Source organism: Salminus brasiliensis, chromosome 18, assembly GCF_030463535.1.
Source record: "Salminus brasiliensis chromosome 18, fSalBra1.hap2, whole genome shotgun sequence".
Taxonomy (NCBI): Eukaryota; Metazoa; Chordata; class Actinopteri; order Characiformes; family Bryconidae; genus Salminus; species Salminus brasiliensis.
Window position 1 is genome coordinate 1,764,281 of NC_132895.1, and position 17,702 is coordinate 1,781,982.

General features: G+C 41.5%; 1 protein-coding gene across 1 annotated transcript in view; it reads left to right on the top strand.

Annotated features, from left to right (window-relative positions):
• The window catches only part of arhgap24 (Rho GTPase activating protein 24), a 176,125-nt gene that overhangs the window by 87,097 nt on the left and 71,326 nt on the right, over window positions 1-17,702 (top strand). The window lies entirely within an intron of this gene.

Below are 17,702 nucleotides of genomic sequence, written 5' to 3' on the forward strand. Positions count from 1 at the left end.
AGAAACACCTACCTTGTGCCCTCACTCACTGGTCACTTTATTAGAAACACCTACCTTCTACTTCTTTGTATTTCTTCACTGGCCACTTTATTAGACACGTCTACCTTGTATGTCTTTACAGGCCACTTTATTAGAAACTCCTACCTTGTACTTATTCACTGGCCACTTTATTAGAAACGCCTTCTACTTCCACTTACTGGCCACTTTATTAGAAACCCCTACCTTGTACTTCTTCACTGGCCAGTTTATTGGAAACACCTACTTTGTATGTCTTCCCTGGCCTTTTTATTAGAAACACCTACCTTGTACATCTTCACTGGCCACTTTATTAGAACCCCCTACTAATAAACTCATGAACTTCTGAGGCCTTATGAGGGGTTTGAGCATTCTCCTGATGTGAAAGGGTGAGGTCAGGTGGGTGAAGGCCTGTCGTAACCGGTATTGAAAGGGACAGTCTCGATCCATGCCAGTAAGCCCAGTAATCCCTTCACAGTGCTCAAACCCTCCTCACACAGAATCCCTAAAACATCTGTATAAATCATGAAAGTCTGTCCTTGAACCACCAATGAGAAACAGCAGTTTAGAAGTTTCCTTCCCTCCAGTGCTTTTCCCGTCTCCTCTGCAGTTCAGAGATCTAACAGTAATATGGACGTTCCTGCTTCCCTTTGATGCGAGAATAGCCTGCGATGCTGATGGGGCTAATAACGCAGCGAGCTCCTCGGCTCCACCAGCTGCTAAAGAGCAATGTCCTGATCTTAACCCTGCCTAGGGTTCCTCTCTTGGATGATGTAAGCGTGTGAAATGCCTTCACCGAGGGCCTTTCCACCTTCTCCAGATCTGGTTGTGTTTGCAGTTAAGGTGAAGGCGCACTCCCCAGGTTCAGCATGTTTTCGAAGTCGGGGAAGAACGAAGTGGTTGGGAGTTTTTTGATGGTTGAAAGGAATTTTAGTGCTTTCTGGATTTTCTGAAAGTTGCTGTATTAATTTATGCAGTTTATGGAAGCGGAAGAACTTGCGAGGCTTTTTCCCCTCACCAGGTCCTCAAAGGAGTTCATTTAATCGAAAATTCCCCCTCGCGCCGGGAAACGACGGAAGGCTCAGGCAAGTTCAAAGCCAAGTTAATTGGAGTACTTTGTTGCTCAGTGGCTTTTAGCAGCTAAGTAAACAAAGCATACGACAAAACCCTCTACATTAGGCTTGGTGGTGTCTGTGTTGGAAACGCACATTTATTAGAAACACCTACCTTGTACTTCTATTCACTGGCCACTTTATTAGAAACACCTACCTTGTATGTCTTCACTTGCCAGTTTATTAGAAACACTTGCCTTGTACTTCTATTTACTGGCCACTTTATTAGAAACACCTACCTTGTACATCTTCACTTGCCAGTATATTAGAAACACCTACCTTGTACATCTTCACTTGCCAGTATATTAGAAACACCTACCTTGTATGTCCTCAATGGACACCTTAACTTTATTAGACACTGGCCACTTTATTAGAAACACCTACCATTAGGTTTGGTGGTGTTCATGTTGGAAACACAAATTTATTAGAAACACCTACCTTGTACATCTTCACTTGCCAGTTTTTTAGAAACACCTACCTTGTATGTCCTCCCTGGACAACTCCACTTTATTAGACACTGGACACTTTATTAGAAAGACCTACCTTGTACTTATTCACTGGCCACTTTATTAGAAAGTGGTATTTGCGTGTGTGTTTTACATTCCATTTTGAACGCTAGTCACGTTAGCCTGTCCCAGTCTGTTAATGAAAATGGAATAAAATAATGCTCGATATTCAAACAGCCCAATAAACCATGGCAAATAATACAACCAATCAAGCTCCTAATTATTTGTGTGGAGCAGCCAGTGTCACCATTTGCCTCCAGGCTTGGTTTATCAGGTCACACAGCAGCGTTCACAGCAGCATTTCTCAAGTTAAATAGCGAGGAAGCTCGGAATAATGGAGTCATTTGTTGCTCCCATAGGTGCATCATAACTGGCACATCCTGGTAATTCAACAGCTCCTATTAAAACTGGCACTTCCTTCTAAAAAAGCAATTTTCATGTTTTTGCTGCCACTCTAACTCGACACAGTCTAAATTGTTAAAAGGGATTTTTTATTGACTTTTCCTTTTCCGTAACTCAGTGTTTGAGAATAGTTGGGCTTGGTGTGAAATTGTGGTTCATTGTAGAGAAGCTTATTGGTGATAGGAACCAGGGCTTACAGTGACTACATCACAAATATGGCCATTATATTTCCTATCCAAGCCCACCATTGACGCTACACGTGTCTTCTGAGGTTTATATGGAATGATGGTGATGGTGAAATAGTGGAGAATCTGACCATTAGTTGGACAGACCTTCTGTGAGGGAGCTTTTATTGGAGCTTTTGAGGTCTCCTTCCCTTCGCCTCCACTGTAGAACTCCAGCTCTGACTCGGACTCTGTCTCAGCCACCAAACCCACTCTGAATCATATAAGTGTGTGAAATTCTCATTAATCCCATAAACCCGTGAGAACCACCAGTGGTTCCTGGCTTTGGTTCCACACTGCTACACGCTGCACTGCTAACACTCCTACAGAACGTGGTGGTGGTTCTCCATTACTGTGTTCATCATTAGAACATCTCCAAAGTTCTCCTCATGGAGTCTAGTATTATTTAGAGTTCTCCTCAGATCAACACCTGGTTTGGTGGTAAATCAGGGCTTAATGATGGTAAATCAGGTGAGCTGCTGCTGCTGCTGCTGCTGATGGAGTTGAACACATCCTCCACGCTGTGCTGGCTGGACTGGGAGGGGGGCGTCCAGGAGAACCCTGGAGGAACCGAGCTCTGTTCTTCAGACTAGCTCACCGACAAGATCTCACTACTTTCTTTCTTCAGAATGAGAAGCTCTTGTTTCTCCTTTTTACTGGATTTCTGTTCAGCTGCTTTATCTGTTCTGATGAGATCTGGGGTTAGAGGAATGGGATTAGGGGCCTAAAACCTCTGTATATATCCAAAAGTATTCAGACACCTCTTGTAAATCGTCTTCAGAGACTTCCTCTGCTCATCCCTCCCTCAACTTTCTGCTGCTCCCTTAATCTCTTTCTTCTTAAGTACTCAGCTGGGTTATCTAAGAACCCTCACATGACGGGATTACGAAGATTCTGCACAGCAGATGCAGAAGGATGCTTGTGTAAATCACATATGCGGTGGTAATTGAGCTCTTCTTTGGCTGAGGAACGGTGGATGTGTTTGCACCTGCTGGCAGGTAAACAGTGGTTGTCAGGTCTACAAGAAGGTGTTTAGATGAATCTTTGCACGGTAATTAGTCTGTGTGGGAGTCGGACACTGACTCATTATGGTCCAGGCTTCAAAATGTGAAGTAAATGTCTTTTTTTTAGCAATGCTTTGAAAGGTTTAGCGAGGCAAATCTGATTTTTCTAGTTACGGCAAGAAATACGGGTCTTTGTGGCAAGACTGTAGACCCCAGTCACAGTCCTAACTAACAAAGAACGTTAAGGGAACATTGAGTAACATTTTTTAAAAGGTTCCAGGAAGTTTAGTCTGTAATTTTACATAAATAACATCCCAGGAACGTTCTAAAAAACATGCACCATAACAATAAGAATAGTTTGCATCACATTATTATTAGAATGTTTCTTCTACAAAGGTCCCGGTTAGATATATATTATTGTTATGGGGATATTATATAGCATATAAAACAATAAAGAGGTCATAAAAAGCACGTATAATACCATCAAAGTTTATAATTTAATAAGCTTCCAGCTCCTGGCTAATACACTTGATTTCAGAAGAAACCCTGGAGGTGTCCACATACTTTTATAAATATATATATATGGTAGGACTTCGGCATCACCTCCAGAATATGTCTCCAGGTCTGTGTGAATAACAGAGCATGGCTTTATGGTGAAGCTAAAAGCCCTGCATTCTCTTTAATCTCGCTAAAGCTCCTCACATTCGTCACCATGAATCACAGTGAGACCTGCAGCTCAGTTCCTCCTCCTGCCCCGCCGTCAGCCTCTCAATCTGACCATAGTAAATCACCCACAGTGGGAGGTGAAGATGAGATGCAGGCCTTTCTGAGGCCAGTTTATCGTCCCTCTCCACAGGTTGGTGCAGTGGCTCCTAACCCAGTTCCCTGTTCTGATTCATGCCTTTATGCTGTCAGGCTGGCTCTGATTTATTGAGGCTTGTCAAAAAAGATGTTAGAGGAATGGAGGATGAGGTATTCCACACGTGACAGAGATCATCATTTTCATAAGGTTCTGTGTTCCACCTTGCTGTGCACTGTCAACCCTCAGAAACCCAATCTTTCGGGTCGCCCTTGACCATAAAATGCATTTATCTTTGAGCAAATGTCCAAAAATGGACAACAAATAGTCCAACACATTTGGGGCAACAACCACTTGGAGCATTTTAATTGGTCCATTCATCAAATATGTTAAATATAATATATATCTTAAGGACAACTGCTGCTTTCACATGATTTTTACATACATACGCCATATGTCCAAAGGTTTGTGGACACCCCTTCTAGGGAATGCATTCAGCTACTTTAAGTTGCACCCATTGCTGACACAGATGTGCAAATGTACACACTCACACAGCTTGTCTAGTCCCTGTAGAGAAGAAGTACTGCCAATAGAATAAGACTCTCTGGAACATGATGACCCTATTGGCCATTAGCATTAAGGAGCTGTGAAGCAGTGGAAGAACTGTGCTCTCTGGAATGATGGATGGTGGAATCCTCACAGCAATGTTTCTCCAAAATCTAGAAGAAACGTATCTCCTGTGGACAGTAGAGACAGTTACTCCAACAAAAGCAGGAGAAACAATACACTATAAATAAGTCCCAATACTTTTGGTATTCTAGGTGGTGTTCAATATATCCCTGGTGATGGTGGTCGCTATTGTGTTCCTAAGTGGCATACCAGGTGGTGGCCATGGTGTTGTTGTTGTGGACTGTCTTTGTTGGGTGGCTGTTGTGATGTTGCTAGCTGGTTGCTAATGCATCCTAAATAGTTTCTACAGGGTTTTTAAGCCACCCAGGTGGTTGCAATGAAAATTGTTAAGTGGTTGCTAATGTATCCCAGGTGGTTAGATGGGTGAAGAACCATTAGGAACCTTTATTCTTTATTCTGGACATTGAGAGTGTGTCTGAACTGCTGCCGATGGATGGAAATCACTGTGGTTCTGATGCAAACTGAGAGAACCTGAATACTTTTTAATAACCAGAATCAGAATCAGAAACTCTATAAAATAAACACTATAAAATAAACACTCTATAAACAAACACTATAAAATTAACACTATAAATAAACACTCCATAAATAAACACTCCATAAATAAACACTCTATAAATAAACACTATAAACATTTACTAAATAAACACTGTAAATAAACACTCTATGAATAAACATTATGAATAAACACTATAAAATAAACACTCTATAAACAAACACTATAAAATTAACACTATAAATAAACACTATAAAATTAACACTATAAATAAACACTATAAAATTAACACTATAAAATAAACACTCTATATATAAACACTATAAAATAAACACTCTATAAATAAACACTGTAAAATAAACACTCTATAAATAAACATTTACTAAATAAACACTGTAAATAAACACTCTATGAATAAACATTATGAATAAACACTATAAAATAAACACTCTATAAACAAACACTATAAAATTAACACTATAAATAAACACTATAAAATTAACACTATAAATAAACACTATAAAATTAACACTATAAAATAAACACTCTATATATAAACACTATAAAATAAACACTCTATAAATAAACACTGTAAAATAAACACTCTATAAATAAACATTTACTAAATAAACACTGTAAATAAACACTCTATGAATAAACATTATGAATAAACACTAAATAAACACAATGCTCTATAAAATAAATGCTCTATAAAATTAACACTATAAATAAACACTATTAATAAACATTATAAATAAACACCATAAATAAACACTACAAAATCAAATACATTTAGAACAAAGAGAAAAAATGATAAAAACTTGAAAAATGTACATATATATATAAATTAAATCAATATAGTAAATAATACAAACCTGCTCCTCCTCCTCCTCTTCACCAGCTGCTCTCAGACGCCTGAACACTGAAAGCAAACTTCTAGTCCATTTAACTTCGGCTGAGCGTGAGGAGGAGGCTCTCTCTCTCGCTCTGCTTTTGATTGACAGCCAGTCTGAGTGATTAGCCTTTCACAAAAGCCAGAGATTCTCTTTTCATTGTCAGTGAGTCATCTCAGCCCGCTGTGACATTTTCAGGAAGGTCGAAGATAACTGTTTTCTCACCTGGGAGAGTCTGTGTGTGATGGGGATATAGAAGGATGAAGATAGGAGGAGGAACATGGGGGGCAGCTGGGGCTTAAATACCAAATCTGAGTTTTCGCTTTGTTGGAAATGTCCTCGTTAAGACACGCTGGCAGTCTCAGATGTTCAGATGTCCTGCTCAGCAGGTCCTCTGTGTGGCAGAGAACCACTAACTATCACAGATGTTCTTTGACATCCCCAGAACCTACAGTACTATTCATCTGGTCTGATACACTGTTTGGACAAAAGTATTGGGACACCTGCTCATTCATTGTTTCATTAAATATTAAAAAGAGTAACTGTCTCTACTGTCCAGAGAAGAAGACTTTCTGCTAGATTTTGGAGGAGCATAGCTGTGAGGATTTGATTGTATTCAGCATGAAGAGCATTAGTGAGGTCAGGATGTTGGATGATGATGATCACCACCCCACTTCATCATCCCCAACTCCCCAGCTACCACAGCTCAATGTTGGGGGGCTTTATATACCCCTCTAGCCCACACCTGGCATTAGGCAGCATGGTTCCAATAGGTTCATGATGTTGATCTGCTCCAGAGAGTCAAATCCTATTGGCAGTACTGTAGTGTGTATCAGCAATAAGTGTAAGCTAAAGTAGCTGTCCACAAACATTTGGACATGTAGTGTATTTCTCTATTAGAGCTGTTAAGCAGGACACCCTGCCTATTAAAAATGTGCTTCAGATTGTTCTTAGAGAGATGCCATTGAAATAAGAACCGGTTTTGGTTCTATAAGGAACCTAATTATTTAGAATTGAGTGTGAAGAACATTTAATTCGGTAAAGAACCTTTACAGGAAACGATGGTTCTTTAAACCTTGTAATAGGTTCTTCACACTCACAGAACTTTATAAAAACATGGTTCTTTATAGAACCAAAAGTGGTTCTTGCTGGAACATCTTTATTTTTAGGAGTATGGGTTTGATTGGCAGCATCCCAAACCACACACTTCTACACTGAAGTGTGGTTGTGGTTGGTGTGGTTGGTGTGGCGCAACAGATAACACCACTAGCTGTCAGTGAGCTACCACACCATGTAGGAGACTGGGGTTCGATTCCCAGTCTGGGTGACTATGCTGCGCTATACCAATAAGAGTCCTTGGGCAAGACTCCTAACACTACATTGGCCCACCTCTGTAATACGTGTGACCTTGTAAGTCGCTCTGGATAAGAGCGTCAGCTAAATGCCATAAATGTAAATGTAACTGTACTCTCCACCGGTGTTCCCTCCCGGTATGCAATGGTCAGTACCTACCAAAGGTGCTCCAAAGGAAGGACAACCGGAGATCCGGCGACAGGCTCATGAAGGCCCCGCCCACCTCACAGCTTCCAGGACTAGCTTTGTAGTCCAGATTCTACAAGGTGTAGAGTGGTTTTGGTGACATGAGAGAAACCTACATAATATTTGAGTGGTTTTAATGTTATGGCTGATTGCTGTAGATGACATGATGTCGAACATCTCACTACTTCTAGCATCTAATGGGTTCTTGGCTCTCTTCGGTCTATGTAGAACTTAAAGAATCCAACTTCCGGGACTTGAAGGATTTGCTGTGTCCAGATTGTACAAGATGCCTTCAGAGGTCTTGTGGAGTCCATCTACTGATGGTTCAGGGCTGTTTTGGTGACATGAGAAAAACCAACATAATATTATGTGGCAAGTGGTTTTAATGTTATGGCTGATTTCTGTAGATGAAGTGATGTCGAACTTCTCACTACTTCTAGCATCAACATAAAAATCTCCATAGAACCTTCTACAGACCATTTCAGCCATTATGAAGAACCAGGTACACATCTAATGGGTTCTTGGCTCTCTTAGGTCTATGTAGAACTTAAAGAACCCTTAAAGAACTAGTTCTGAAGAGTATTCCCATTCGCTGTTCCTCTTATGTCGATAATTTGGCGACAGGGTCCTGGGAGGACCCCATGGAGGTCCCACTCGCCTCACAACCTCCAGGATCTAAGGGATCTGCTGCTAACAGCTTTTAGCTATATGTTCCATACCCAGTGGAAATGCCCAGCAAATATAGTTTTACGAGTGTGTGTGTGTAACCCTCTATATGTGCACTCAGATGCTAATCCGAGGCTTTTCCCCACTGAACTCCACACAGCCTGTGTGACGAAGTGTGTCTGACATTTCTCATAAACACCGTTTCAGATTGATCTCCCTCTGTTGTTCCACTGATGGCCGTATTTATGACGGTCAGGACCCAGCAGTCCACAACACATGAGCCTCATATCTCAGCCCCGGCAGGCCGGACGGCGTCCTTTAAGCTGTGATTTGTAGAAGGCGGACAGCTGCTGTTAAATACCGCCAGCCCTCTGTTTATATTACACATGCTGTAATAACCTAATTGAAGTTCACCATCTATAATCTTTATTCCTTCTGGTCCTCTCCGCTGCCCTGCTGTCTGAGCTGTAGCGGCCTCTGCTCCGGGTATGGGCGGCCCTCTCTGTGTGTTTATGGTGATGAAATCTGCAGGGTGAGGAGTTTCATTCTCATGTTTTTAATAATAAAGGTTTAATAAAAGCCTAAAAGCTCTGCTTTAAAAGAGGAGCTTTGGGAAAAAGCTTTGGGATAAGGCTTCTGTACAAAGCGCTGTATAACGAGCTTATTTGGGTCCAGGCAAGGAACCAAGGCTAGGCTGTAGCTACGTGATCACAAGGGTGAAACTGATGATTGCTAAGGTGTTGCTAAGTGGTTGCTAGGATACTCTAGGTGGTTGCAACAATGTTCCTAAGTGGTTTCTTTAGTGTTACTGGGTAGTTGCTATGGTGTTGCTAAGTAGTTGCTATGATGTTCTAGGTAGTTGCAACGATGTTCCTAAGTGGTTTCTTTGGTGTTACTGGGTGGTTGCTATGGTGTTGCTAAGTAGTTGTTACGACATTCTAGGTGGTTGCAATGGTGTTCCTAAGTGGTTTCTTTGGTGTTACTGGGTGGTTGCTATGTTGTTCCAAAATGGTTGCTAGGAAACTCTAGGTGGTTGCAACGATGTTCCTAAGTGGTTTCTTTAGTGTTACTGGGTGGTTGCTATGGTGTTCCTAAGTGGTTGCTAAGATACTGTAGGTGGTTGCAACGATGTTCCTAAGTGTTTTTTTAGTGGTACTGGGTGGTTGCTATGGTGTTGCTAAGTAGTTGCTATGATATTCTAGGTGGTTGCAATGGTGTTCCTAAGTGGTTGCTTTAATGTTACTGGGTGGTTGCTATGGTGTTCCTAAATGGCTGCTGTGGTGTTACAACATTCTGGGTGATTGCAATGGTGTTCCTAAATGGCTGCTGTGGTGTTACAACATTCTGGGTGATTGCAATGGTGTTCCTAAGTGGTTGTTTTGGAGTTACTGGGTGGTTGCTATGGTGTTCCTAAGTGGTTTCTTTGGTGTTACTGGGTGGTTGCTGTGGTGTTCCTAAGTGGTTGCTTTAATGTTACTGGGTGGTTGCTATGGTGTTCCTAAATGGCTGCTGCGGTGTTACTGGATGGTTGCTATGATGTTCCTAAATGGCTGCTGTGGTGTTACTGGGTGGTTCCTATGATGTTGCTAAGTGGTTGCTATGGTGTTTGTGATGGGGTTGCTTGGTGGTTGTTAAGTAGTTGCCTAGATGGTTTCTGAGGTATCCCAGGTGGTTGCTGAGATTTCCCAGGTTATTGTTGTGGTGTTCCTAAGTGGTCACTTTGGGTGTCTTTGATGAGTGGCTGTTGTGATGTTGCTAGCTGGTTGCTAATGCATCCTAGGTAGTTTCTATGGGGTTGCCAGGTTGTTGCTAAAATGTCCCAGGTGGTTGCTATGGGGTTTTCTTCTAAGTTGTAGAAGTTCAGGCTGTTTATTTATATGAAATTTGAACTGAAATATTAATTATTAGTCAAAACCAAGCGTGTTGGACTGAGACCCGCATGACCACTCCTACATGACCACATGTAGTTCCGGCTCCGCTGGGAGAACCCGGTCATGATGGAGTGTTACTCTAGATCAAAGTCATCGCGCTCCTGTCAGTGTCTCTGCCGCTCTGCTCTGTAGAAGTGATGGCAGGTCGTCTCTGTCGCAGCGGGAAGTTGCTTTTCTACCGGGTTTATGAGCTGTTTCTTTCTCCAGGGACTCGGAGAGACTGCGCTGCTCGGTCTGAGTGATGCTGCATTATTAAAGCTCACTAACGTTCCCAACGTGCACCTCTGCAGGATCCAACAGAGCCCCGAATATCAGATGCAGCTGCTCATGTGAAACTGCTGAGATCCTGCTGAGATCCTGAGATGTTAGACAAATAGGTTAAACCCAGGGTTAGAGTTTAGATTAGGTTTATTATGGTTAGGGGTATAACTCAGGTTAGGTTTTGGTGTAGGATTAAGTTTAGGGTGAGGGGTAGGCCACTGAGGTTACCTTTAGGGTTAAGATTTAGGTGTAGGACACTGTGATAAAGTTTAGGGTTAAGTTTAGGTGAAGGTTACCGAGAATAAGTTTAGGGTCAGGATTAGATGTAGGTCACTAAGGGAATGTTTATGGTTAGATTTAGGTTTAGGTCACTGAGGTTAAGTTTAGGTCACTAAGGTTAAGTTTAGGGTCAGATTTAGGTTTAGGTCACTAAGGTTAAGTTTAGGTTTAGGTCACTAAGGTTAAGTTTAGGGTCAGGTTTAGGTTTAGGTCACTAAGGTTAAGTTTAGGGTCGGGTTTAGGTGTAGGACACTGAGGTTAAGTTTAGGGTTAGGTTTAGGTCACTAAGGTTAAGTTTAGGATTACGTTTAGGTCACTAAGGTTAAGTTTAGGGTCAGGTTTAGGTTTAGGTCACTAAGGTTAAGTTTAGGGTCAGGTTTAGGTTTAGGTCACTAAGGTTAAGTTTAGGTTTAGGTTTAGGTCACTAAGGTTAAGTTTAGGGTCAGGTTTAGGTCACTATGGTTAAGTTTAGGGTCAGGTTTAGGTCACTAAGGTTAAGTTTAGGGTCGGGTTTAGGTTTAGGTCACTAAGGTTAAGTTTAGGGTTGGGTTTAGGTCACTAAGGTTAAGTTTAGGGTCAGGTTTAGGTCACTAAGGTTAAGTTTAGGGTCAGGTTTAGGTCACTAAGGTTAAGTTTAGGGTCGGGTTTAGGTGTAGGACACTGAGGTTAAGTTTAGGGTTAGGTTTAGGTCACTAAGGTTAAGTTTAGGATTACGTTTAGGTCACTAAGGTTAAGTTTAGGGTCAGGTTTAGGTTTAGGTCACTAAGGGTAAGTTTAGGGTCAGGTTTAGGTTTAGGTCACTAAGGTTAAGTTTAGGTTTAGGTTTAGGTCACTAAGGTTAAGTTTAGGGTCAAGTTTAGGTCACTATGGTTAAGTTTAGGGTCAGGTTTAGGTCACTAAGGTTAAGTTTAGGGTCGGGTTTAGGTTTAGGTCACTAAGGTTAAGTTTAGGGTTGGGTTTAGGTCACTAAGGTTAAGTTTAGGGTCGGGTTTAGGTCACTAAGGTTAAGTTTAGGGTCAGGTTTAGGTCACTAAGGTTAAGTTTAGTTTGGGGTTTAGGTCTTTCAGTCTGATGTGTGTTGAAAGCAGTGCCTCTGCACGTCCAGCCGTCTTCAGCAAGCTTTATGTTTTCCAGATGTTGGACAGAGCTCTGAAGGTCCCTGTGAAAAGCTCCTGACCTCAGATTCCTTCTCTTTATGAACTGTTATTCTCTGTGGCAGCGTCTCTATGAGAGAGCCTTCAGGTCCCTGGTCCACAGGTTCAGGGATTTCAGCGTAACTCCGGCGCTGCTGTTTCAGAGGGCTGTGTTTCATTACAGCCTTCTCACAGACCTGCACGCCAGAGCAATCCTTCAAGCTCTACAAGATCATTCAGGTTTAGAGGGAGCAGGGCATTCTGCCAAAACAGCACTTTTCCATGTAGTTCTGTGATGTTGTAATAAATGGACATGTCGCCGTCATCCAAAAACCTCATATCTCCAGGACAGCAGCTTTACGAGAGGAGGGAAAAAATCCTTCTGAACTTTAAATGGACGTCAGTGTAAAAAAGACTTCCAGGTGACTTTGGAGCATTTCTATTGGTCCATTCATCATGACATTCTGATACAGTATTGAGTCATTGAGTCATAAAAATCACATTATAGAGAAAGGTGAAAAATGGAGATACCAGGTTTTAGCATGACTATGATATACAGTAGATGATGCTCTGGACACAAACTTTGATTTGTTGGATAATTGCGATAATCGGATAATGCTATTATTATTATTATTATTATTTTTTTATTTTTTTTTTTTTTTATTATGTACTAGTACGAATATTTGTCCAAACATCTCATTTTAATTATGCAACCAAACATGTATTAATTTTCATAATTTCCCAGCTTTCCCAGAAGAATAGTCCCAGAAATTCCTTTGATTTCAGAAAAAAACTTTAAACATCTGCAGTTTTTGCATTATTATTATTATTATTATTATTATGTAATTTGCCAGTGAATTTCAGTATGCAATCAATGTTCACATGTAGAAACACTTACCGATGCTCTCATGTGATGCTCTGCATGCAATCAAATTCTAATCACAGCAATGTACACAGCATCTTCTACTGTAAAGCCTTCCCAGAAGAGTAGAGGCTGTTACTGCAGCAAAGGAGGACAAACTCCCAGCTAACACCCTTCAAAAGTGATGCTGGAGGAGCTGGTGTCCACATACTTTTGGACATGTAGTTTATATTCTGCTCCCAACTTGCATTAGGCCATGCGCCGCTCCCCGCACCCACCATTCTGCTTCACGGGTGAACCTTTTCTGCTGGATCTGAAACCCCTTCATAACAGCACTATCAGTCCTACGAACATGGCAGACTCATTTCCACCAGCGCAGCTCCCTCTACGCCGTGCTGCCGCCGCCTCCACAGGACAAGGAAACTGCAGAACTGTGGGGAAATGGAGTCGTTCTGCAGAGCCTCCGTTCCGGTGAACAGTGGAGCCGGTCTGGAGGGTCTGCAGTTATATATAACGGAGAGCTCGGTTATAATACAGCGGGCATTAGAGGCCTTACACTTCTGCCCAGCCTTCGCTGTGAGCCAGCTGTGAGCTCCTGGCATCGCCGTCTAACCGAGACGGTTGTCTGTCTAGTGGAATCAGCTCAGACAAAAATAACAACAGCATCAAATAATGATAAACAATAACAGCAATTTTAATAACTGCAATAATAATCAGGATTTAATCATTTACAAACCAAATAGACATGCGGCTATATAAGCTGGCCTTCCACACACTGCTGCTGGACAGGTCAGAGGCCAAACCCACTGTCTCACACCTCTGACTCTTAAGCCACTCACAGACCAGACAGCGTGAAACTGGACAGACATGCCCTTTATTTATTCTTTGGACTTTAGAAGCCCTTCAGTTTCACAAACACTGACCTTCAACAGTCGTATAGGACTCTCTGGAGCAGTATGCAATCAATGTTTACATGTGGAAACACTCATGTGATGCTCTGCATGCAATCAAATTCTAATCACAGCAATGTACACAGCATCTTCTACTGTGAAGCCTTCCCAGAAGAGTAGAGGCTGTTACTGCAGCAAAGGAGGACAAACTCCCAGCTAACACCCTTCAAAAGTGATGCTGGAGGAGCTGGTGTCCACATACTTTTGGACACGTAGTTTATATTCCGCTCTGGACAGTGAAGACAGTTACTCCAGAGAAGCAGGAGAAACTCTGTTTAATAACCTTGATTTTAGAGGAAACAATGAATAAGCAGGTGTCCCAATACTTTTGTCCATAAAGTGTGTGTGTGTCAGTAGAAGACTTTGGACTTTTTTCTTTGGCTCTGGGAGGCTGGAATGTGTGTCTGAGACTCTGCTTACATAATGAGATTTAGAGCAGGCCTGGGAGAGGGTGTGAAAGAGAGAGAGTGTGTGTGTGTGTGTGTGTGTGTGTGTGTGTGTGTGTGTGTGTATGAAGAATGACTTGCAGACACTGTGGAGGAGTAGAGGTTGATGAGTGCATAGCCTCCTTGTGTGTGTGTATGTGTCTGTGTGTGTGTGTGTGTGTGTGTGTGTGTGTGTGTGTGTGTGTGTGTGTGTGTGTTCAGAGTTCAGAGGGCTGGAGACGGGACGAAGAAGAAATGTAGACAGTTTGCATAACATTGTATCGATGATGGTGAAGAGACGTGCTGACCCAGCAAACCCATACTGGATATTAATGCTATTAGAACTTCATACTGGATATTAATGTTATTAGAGCTTCATACTGGATATTAATGTTATTAGAGCTTCATACTAGATATTAATGTTATTAGAGCTTCATACTGGATATTAATGTTATTAGAGCCTCATACTGGATATTAATGCTATTAGAGCTTCATACTGGATATTAATGTTATTAGAGCTTCATACTGGATATTAATGTTATTAGAGCCTCATACTGGATATTAATGTTATTAGAACTTCATACTGGATATTAATGCTATTAGAGCTTCATACTGGATATTAATGCTATTAGAGCTTCATACTGGATATTAATGTTATTAGAGCTTCATACTGGATATTAATGTTATTAGAGCCTCATACTGGATATTAATGTTATTAGAACTTCATACTGGATATTAATGTTATTAGAGCTTCATACTAGATATTCATGTTATTAGAGCATCATACTGGATATTAATGTTATTAGAACTTCATACTGGATATTAATGCTATTAGAGCTTCATACTGGATATTAATGTTATTAGAGCTTCATACTGGATATTAATGTTATTAGAGCCTCATACTGGATATTAATGTTATTAGAACTTCATACTGGATATTAATGTTATTAGAGCTTCATACTGGATATTAATATTATTAGAACTTCATACTGGATATTAATGTTATTAAAGCTTCATACTGGATGTTAATGTTGTTAGAGCTTCATACTGGATATTAATGATATTAGAGCTTCATACTGGATATTAATGTTATTAGAGCTTCATACTGGATATTAATGATATTAGAGCTTCATACTGGATATTAATACTATTAGAGCTTCATACTGGATATTAATGATATTAGAACTTCATACTGGATATTAATACTATTAGAGCTTCATACTGGATATGAATGATATTAGAACTTCATACTGGATATTAATGTTATTAGAGCTTCATACTGGATATTAATGTTATTAGAACTTCATACTGGATATTAATGTTATTAGAGCTTCATACTGGATATTAATATTATTAGAACTTCATACTGGATATTAATGTTATTAAAGCTTCATACTGGATGTTAATGTTATTAGAGCTTCATACTGGATATTAATGATATTAGAGCTTCATACTGGATATTAATGTTATTAGAGCTTCATACTGGATATTAATGATACTAGAGCTTCATACTGGATGTTAATAATATTAGAGCTTCATACTGGATATTAATGCTATTAGAGCTTCATACTGGATGTTAATAATATTAGAGCTTCATACTGGATATTAATGCTATTAGAGCTTCATACTGGACATTAACGTTATTAGAGCTTCATACTGGATATTAATGCTATTAGAGCTTCATACTGGATATTAATGTCATTTGCACACTTCCATTCTGCCACTAGGGGGCATGCTGTAAGAGGCTACGGTTTTGTTTACATCTCTTTAGCCTGCTTTAGAAATCTGAATCTGATCTGAAGTTGAGACGATGGCGTTTGTTTGGTCAGACTTGCTTCTCCACTTTTCCACACTGGCTGTTATGAACACTGAGCTTTTCATTCATGAGCTTAAAAGAGGAGGTGCTTTAGCCAGTTAACAGAAGAATCACGCTGTATTTCACACCAGCGAGGCACTTCAGACATGGTCAGCCGAGACTGTTGGATAACAGAGGTTTATAGATGGGTTTTAGGGTCAGATGTGTGGAGATCTCTGGAGTTGTGTAGATGTTTTCTATACTCTGGACATTCCTGGAATGCCTGTGAGGGTTTCATGTTTTCTTGGCTGCTGCTCAAACAGCACCATAAAGTAAACATCCCATTATTTCTGCTGAACTTTCTCAGGCTGTTGATTAAAGTCTGTCCGGCCTCAGTGGACAGAGTTAACTCAGACTGCACAGCGTTCACAAGCTCAGAGCTAAATGCTAAATTCATGTCTGTCAGAATTATTATTACATTTTCATTTATTTATTTATTTTATTTTTCTTAGTTTTATTTCTCAACAATTATCCAACATACATGTTCTCCCCCTATCATATGCAATGCTCCCAACACTTGGAGGGTGAAGGCCAATTGTGCTCTCTTGGGCCTCCAACTGTCAATGGCTAGCAGCATGACCGGGATTCGAACCACTTATTCCACTGGACCACTGACTGGCCTTATTCCACTGGACCACTGGCCTTATTCCACTGGACCACTGACTGGCCTTATTCCACTGGACCACTGGCCTTATTCCACTGGACCACTGACTGGCCTTATTCCACTGGACCACTGGCCTTATTCCACTGGACCACTGACTGGCCTTATTCCACTGGACCACTGACTGGCCTTATTTCACTGGACCACTGACTGGCCTTATTCCACTGGACCACTAACTGGCCTTATTCCACTGGACCACTGACTGGCTTTATTCCACTGGACCACTGGACCACTGACTGGCCATATTCCACTGGACCACTGACTGGTCTTATTCCACTGGACCACTGACTGGCCTTATTCCACTGGACCACTGACTGGCCTTATTCCACTGGACCACTGACTGGCTTTATTCCACTGGACCACTGGACCACTGACTGGCCATATTCCACTGGACCACTGACTGGTCTTATTCCACTGGACCACTGACTGGCCTTATTCCACTGGACCACTGACTGGCCTTATTCCACTGGACCACTGACTGGCCTTATTCCACTGGACCACTGACTGGCTTTATTCCACTGGACCACTGGACCACTGACTGGTCTTATTCCACTGGACCACTGACTGGCCTTATTCCACTGGACCACTGACTGGCCTTATTCCACTAGACCACTGACTGGTCTTATTCCACTGGACCACTGACTGGCTTTATTCCACTGGACCACTGGACCACTGACTGGTCTTATTCCACTGGACCACTGACTGGCCTTATTCCACTGGACCACTGGCCTTATTCCACTGGACCACTGACTGGCCTTATTCCACTGGACCACTGACTGGCCTTATTCCACTGGACCACTGGACCACTGACTGGCCTTATTCCACTGGACCACTGACTGGTCTTATTCCACTGGACTACTGACTGGCTTTATTCCACTGGACCACAGGACCACTGACTGGCCTTATTCCACTGGACCACTGACTGGCCTTATTCTACTGGACCACTGACTGGCCTTATTCTACTGGACCACTGACTGGCCTTATTCTACTGGACCACTG